The sequence below is a fragment of the Triticum urartu genome, chromosome 4, assembly GCF_003073215.2.
Source record: "Triticum urartu cultivar G1812 chromosome 4, Tu2.1, whole genome shotgun sequence".
Classification (NCBI taxonomy): Eukaryota; Viridiplantae; Streptophyta; class Magnoliopsida; order Poales; family Poaceae; genus Triticum; species Triticum urartu.
In genome coordinates, this window is record NC_053025.1 from 277,893,637 (window position 1) to 277,899,872 (window position 6,236).

The window sequence follows — 6,236 nt, forward strand, 5'->3', positions numbered from 1 at the left end:
ACCTGGATCAGGGCCTCCTTGCTCGCCTCCACTTGATCTTCTGGGACATCGTACAAGGGGAAGGTGGTTGTGGGGGTTGACGAAGGTACGGGAGCAGGCCTTAGAGCCAGAATCATGATGGTCGTAGGCGCGAAGCTGCTTGGAGCCAGAGGACTCAGCCCCATAGATCTCATGATGGTTTTGGTCGGCGGAACATGCTCCACTCAGCGAGGGGAGGCATCCTGCATGACCACGTCAACGCCAGTCGCCCTTCCCTTGTCAGCCTCTGGGTTGGGCGGGTCAGTCTATCATCATCATCCACCTGAATAATTTCAGACCGCGCTACACAAACACATGAGTTGTAGGCTTCAATGAAAGTCACTCGGATGAAAATCTGGATGTCCCAATCAGTCAGCGCGAGAATACCTTTGGAAGTGGCAGCATCCGCTACGTCAGCCTTGCCCTGGTCCTGCTTGGGAGCATTCGGATCCAGCGATGTCATCGAGGTCTCGTTGCTACGAAGTTCAATAGCACTCGGTCGTCAGCCGAGTCAAGATAACAATAAACAAAGGCTTAGCAGGAGCACATGCATCGAGGCCATCGGCACTGTCACCTTAATTTGAGGCACAGCGGCCTTTTGAGGCTTGGAGGCGATTTGCTTGGGCTACTTAGGTTGCTTCTCGGCAGAGCTCTCCGCCTCGGTGCGCCCACGCTTCGAGCTGCGAGTCATCCGCCCCGAAGCAGTCGGCTGCTAGGCTCCTCCCGCTTTGCCGCTCGGATCATGCAACGCTTTGGAGTGAGGCTCTTTGGGGACCTTGTACGCCGGCGAGGACTCGGCTTCCTCCCCCTCCTCGGAGCTCTCGTCGTTGTCGCTCTCATCATCGTCCTCCTCCTCCTTCGAATACTGGCGCACGGTGTCACTCGTCACATCCTCGGGCGAAAACTGGAATATCAAAGATCATATGTTGTAAACTCTAAAGGAACAAATATACCACAACACAAGAATCGGATGCACAGGAAATAACATATGGATGGTCCGACTGAGCAGAAGAAGCTTACCTCGACTAGCGACAAGTCCTTGGATTATGGAGGCACCATCCTGGCCCCTCGTGGGTTATCTCAAGTGCAAGTGATTGCTATGATCTTGGCCCCCATGTCCTTCTCATCGAGCTCCTCTGGATGCACCCGAGTGGGGTCACTTGGCCCCTTGTACATCCACATGGGGTGGGCCCTGGCTTGCAGCTGTTGGATCCGCCGAGTGAGGAAGGTCTCTAGCAAATTCATTCCGTTCACACCAACATTCACGACCTTCGTATTCTCATCCTTCATCACTGAAATAGACTCGGGAGCCCTCACCCACTCTGTCGAGTGCGGTGGAGGGCCCGACTGGCTATTGGCCCCGGGGACGTCCCTGCAATAGAACCAAGTCCCTTGCCACCCCTTGACGGAGTTGGGGAAGCTTATCTTTGGGAAGGCGCTAGCCCCCTGAGCTAGATCCCTAGGCCTCCGCACAGCTGGGTGACATTGGTCTTGGCGCCAGTCGGTGAATCCTTCTTGAAGGTCATGGACCAATAAGTGAAGATATGCTTGAAGAGGCCCAAGCGAGGGTGGCAATTGAGGAAATTCTCACAAAGAGAGATGAAAGCCGAAAGTTAGATGACAGCACTTGGGGGAAGATGGTGGAGCTGCGCCCCGAAATAATCAAGAAATGCCCGAAAGAAGGGATGGGGAGGCATCGAGAAACCACTCTCGATGTGAGTGACCGGAAGGACACGCTCGTCCTCCTGCGGCGCCGGCTCGACCTCCCCCGCCTTCGGACGGCACCACCCGTCCTGCGGAATGAGCCCCTCCATGGCGAGGTCTTCCAGCTGCTTGGCCGAGATGCGCGAGGGAATCCAATCCCCTGACGCGCCCCCAGCCTATGCGCCAGAGCCCAAAGAGGTGGCCTTCCCGGCCTTCTTCACCTTCTCCGCCTTGGCCGCTGAGTCCTTCGCCATGGCTTCGAGTGTACTGCGTGCTCGAGTGTAAAGGAGACGCAGAAGATTAGAGGGAGAGAGAAGGGGGTCTGGAGGTCTAACCCCAACTCCCAATTCTTTTCTATCTCCAGTAAAATCGCGTGTCGGATCTCTCGCCGCAGATCTCTGGATCGACGGTGCACGCAGCAAGGTTTCGCGCAGAGTAACTGTGACACGTGGCGGATTTCATGGGCGAAAATCAAGGCGTCGCGCCCCCACTTTACCCGCTAACTCACGTCGTTACCGTCTTCGCGCGCGCACACACAAATTCAAATCCTGTGATTTCCGGAGCAAATCAATCCGATTGATTGCCCACAATCCCTTTCCTAAGGGACGTCCATCAGTCTGACAGACCACCCTCCAAGGGGACCCGTGCACTCGGCCAAGCTAAACACCCGAAGTCTTTTTCAGGATTTCTATGAGACGAGCTTGACACCCCTCCACGGGTTGAGTTGGCCCTTTCACTAGGCTCAAAGGCGCATGACTCGTAAAGCTGGACTGTAGATGGCATGTGCTAGTGTTCCCCTGAAATAAGGAGTGGCATCTCCCTAAAGAATCAAACCACGCGTCGTTGTCGCCACTCAAGTTATATTAGAATGACCTCACTCAGGCCTCGAGTCTATCTCCTCTGAGAGACAAATGAATGCCACCAGTTTTTTCTTGGCGATCGACGACACCCGGTCATCCGGGAAAATCTATAGTACAGAATCCGTTGTGTTTTTGTCTAAGGAGAAACAAACCACGATTCGGAAACATATTCCGAGTGCCCCTGAAGCACTCGGACCTAACCGAAGGCTTGGTCCGTACGCCCTACAAAATCTCAACCGATTCGGGGGCTAATGATGAGGTCACCTACTGCAGGTAGGGTCAAGAACCTGTCATATGGGGTCCACCTAGGGCCCCACACCATCATTTGTAGGTCTCAAGACCATGCTCGCATTCGGATGCATGTACCAGGAGGTCCACTCGAACACATCGACGTCACTTGATGACCATTCCTCAGTCGGCATGACCACCATCACTCGGACTAGGGAGGTGAAGAGTCGACGTGGGAGCTACAACGGTCGAGGAATTCTAAGTCAATCTTAAAGTAGAGTCATACCTACCGTTACATGTAACTGTTGTAGTTGTGGCGCTTTACTCCTGTAACTGCCATAGTTATGAGCATTAAGTGCCCTGGCGACGTGGAAGCAATAAAGGCTGCAGCGCACTCTATATAAGCCGCACTCCTCCTCCTGAGCTGGGGTTAAGCAATCACTATAATCATACCCCTCAAGAAAACCAAGTTGTAGGATCAAAAGTATGTCTAGAGGAGGTGATTAGACTACTTGACCAAATAAAACCTAACATTTTCCCTAATTTAGTTGTAGGCAGATTTTAGCAATTATGACAAGTCAAGCAACACCCTACACATGCAAGTCTAAGAGTATAACAGCGGAAAGTAAGACATTGCACATGTAATTAAAGGAAGGGTTTGGAGAAGGAAAACGCAATGGGGACAGAAAGATTTTTGGCATGGTTCTGATAGGTGGTTCTATCATACATCCACGTTGATGGAGACTTCAACCCACGAAGGATAATGGATGCGCAAGTCCCGTAGGGCTCCACCCACGAAGGGTCCATGAAGAAGCAACCTTGTCTATCCCACCATGGGCATCGTCCATGAAAGACTTACCTCACTCGGGTAGATCTTCACGAGGTAGGCAATCTCCTTGCCCAACTTCTTAGTTCAACTCCACATCATGTCGAAGGCTCCTAAGCGACACCTAATCAATCTAGGAGACACCACTCTTCAAAAGGTAATAGACGACGTGTTGATGATGAACTTCTTACTCTTGTGCTTCAAATGATAGTCTCCCCAACACTCAACTCTCTCAAGGATTTGGCTATGGTGAAAGAAGGATTTAAGTGGAAAGTAACTTGGGGAAGGATAGAAATCAAGGTTCAAATGGTAGAAATGAAATCTCTTGATCTCAACACATGAGTAGGTGATTCTCTCTCAGAAAATGAATGGTGGATGTGTAGGCACGTTCTGATGGATCTCTTACTAATTAAGAGGTGGGTGGAGGGGTATATGTAGCCTCCACACAAAATCCAACCGTTACACACTTTTGACCCAACTCGGTGGCACCGGTTAGAAATCTCGGTGGCATCGACCTGTGTAAAAATGTGAACGTTAGGAATCTCGATGGGGCCAACTGGAACAACTCGGAGGGACCGATGTGCCATGGCTAGGGAAAACCTCGTCTCGGTGGCACCGATTGCATCAATTCGGTAGGACCGAAGTGAAGCAATAAGGCAACAGAGAGTTGGCAAGCCATCTTGGTGGTACCGATTGGAAAACTCGATGAGACAGAAAGAATTGCAACTAGTAACAGAGAGTTGGCAAGGCGATCTCGGTGAGACCGATATCGATATTGGTGGATCCAATTTGTTAAGGTTTGGCAGTGGCTGAGTCTAGATGAACTCGGTGACTCCGGGTAGGAAATTTCGGTGGGGCCGAGTTGGATTGTATGATTTGGACATATTTGGACGGAAAAGTGGTTGAGGGTTTTGGAGCAATATCACTAAGCACTTGAGCAAAAAGATCATTAAGCAACATCTCATCCCCTTTTAATAGTATTGGTTTTTCTATAGACTCAATGTGATCTTGGATCACTTAGAGTCTTAAACTTTTGCCTATCCATGCCCTTAGCATTTTGAGGGTCCACAATCACTAGTCCTTGCCATGCCAATCATTGAACATCCTAAAATCTTTAACTTGAATGGACATTAGTTTAATGAGATATATGTTGTTGTGAATTACCAAAACCTCCCGGGGATTAGTTGCACTTTCACAAGTCTCAGGGCATGAGACGTGGAGCTATTACCTCCACCGAGAGGGGCCTGAACTTGTTAAACACCGAGTGTTACACCTGCGTTGTAGTTAGGCTCTGCCCCTCTTTTGTACCCCTAGTACTCATTGTCAGGATCGTAGCCCCAACATTACCCAGATGTCCAGCCTGCCTGCACACAGATATTTTTGTAATGTTATATTTCCTCTCCTTCTCAAGAGCTACTATATTATAATGTTTCCACATAAATAATGAAACCCAATAACAGATTTCATGTCACTCACTGCAAAAAATGAGATTGTCGAACACGTGCAGGGACTACGTTGAGCCAACATTCACATCAGGAGGCCATTTTAGGCTTCACGTGCAGAAGACTTCAAACATTGAAGGCATCATAGAGAAAATTGTTTTACTCCGAGTCTAAGGGCATCTCGAGAGACCAAAGCGGGCCCTCAAACCGCCTGCAAGCTTTGAGCTGTCCGGACGCAGTTTCCCATCCAGCCGTGTCTACCATCGGTCCATGGACCAGTTCAGACATCTATTTCCTCACAAATCGTAAGCAACTAGGGGCTTTTGCGGGAGTCCAAACACCGGCCACGCAGGACTTTGACACCCCTAGCAACCAAAAGCCCTCACCCGAATCTCGTGTCTCCATCCTTCCATCTTTCTTTACATTCGCTTTCTCTCTCGCCGACATCACCGCTCTACCACTCTAGCTCCCCGCCAAGCCCTTCCCGAAACTTCGTGACCTCCACCGTTACACCCGGTCTCCCCGTCGCTTGTCCTCCATCGCCAGTCCACACCTCTCGCATGTCTGTCGCGCAGTTACCATCCGCCCTAACGGTAGTCACCACGCCCGACAAGTGTTTGGTAAAAATGCTCATGCTAAATTTCTTATCTATTCTTTGGAGCAATGGATTCGAACATGCAGCATATATACGAGCATTAAGTTGATTCGTCCAACGAGGACTACACGAATGAAACCGCGATGATGCATGCGGTCCTTGCAGACGCGAAGCGTGAAGAAGAGCATGTTCTCAATATCAAGAGATTGATTAAGGGTCATCGAATGCTCAATTAGGACAGGGCATGGGGCTATTCGACGCTGATGGACGACTACTTTGCCCTGGATTCCCTGCTCGCTGACAATTTTCGTTAGCTCTTTTGAATGTGAAAGATGTCTTCGGTCACCTCTAGCATGGCGTCTCGTCCTTTGATGACTAGTTCATCTTAAAGAAGGATGCCATGGAACGATTGGATTCTCTGATTACCAGAAGTGCACACCACATTATGATAGGATCTCTGAATTTCAACGTGTTGCAATGGTCACCATTGTGTGCTAGGCTAACTGACAGGAAAGAACTTGTAATATAGTATCAATGGGCATGAATACAACATGGATTACTCG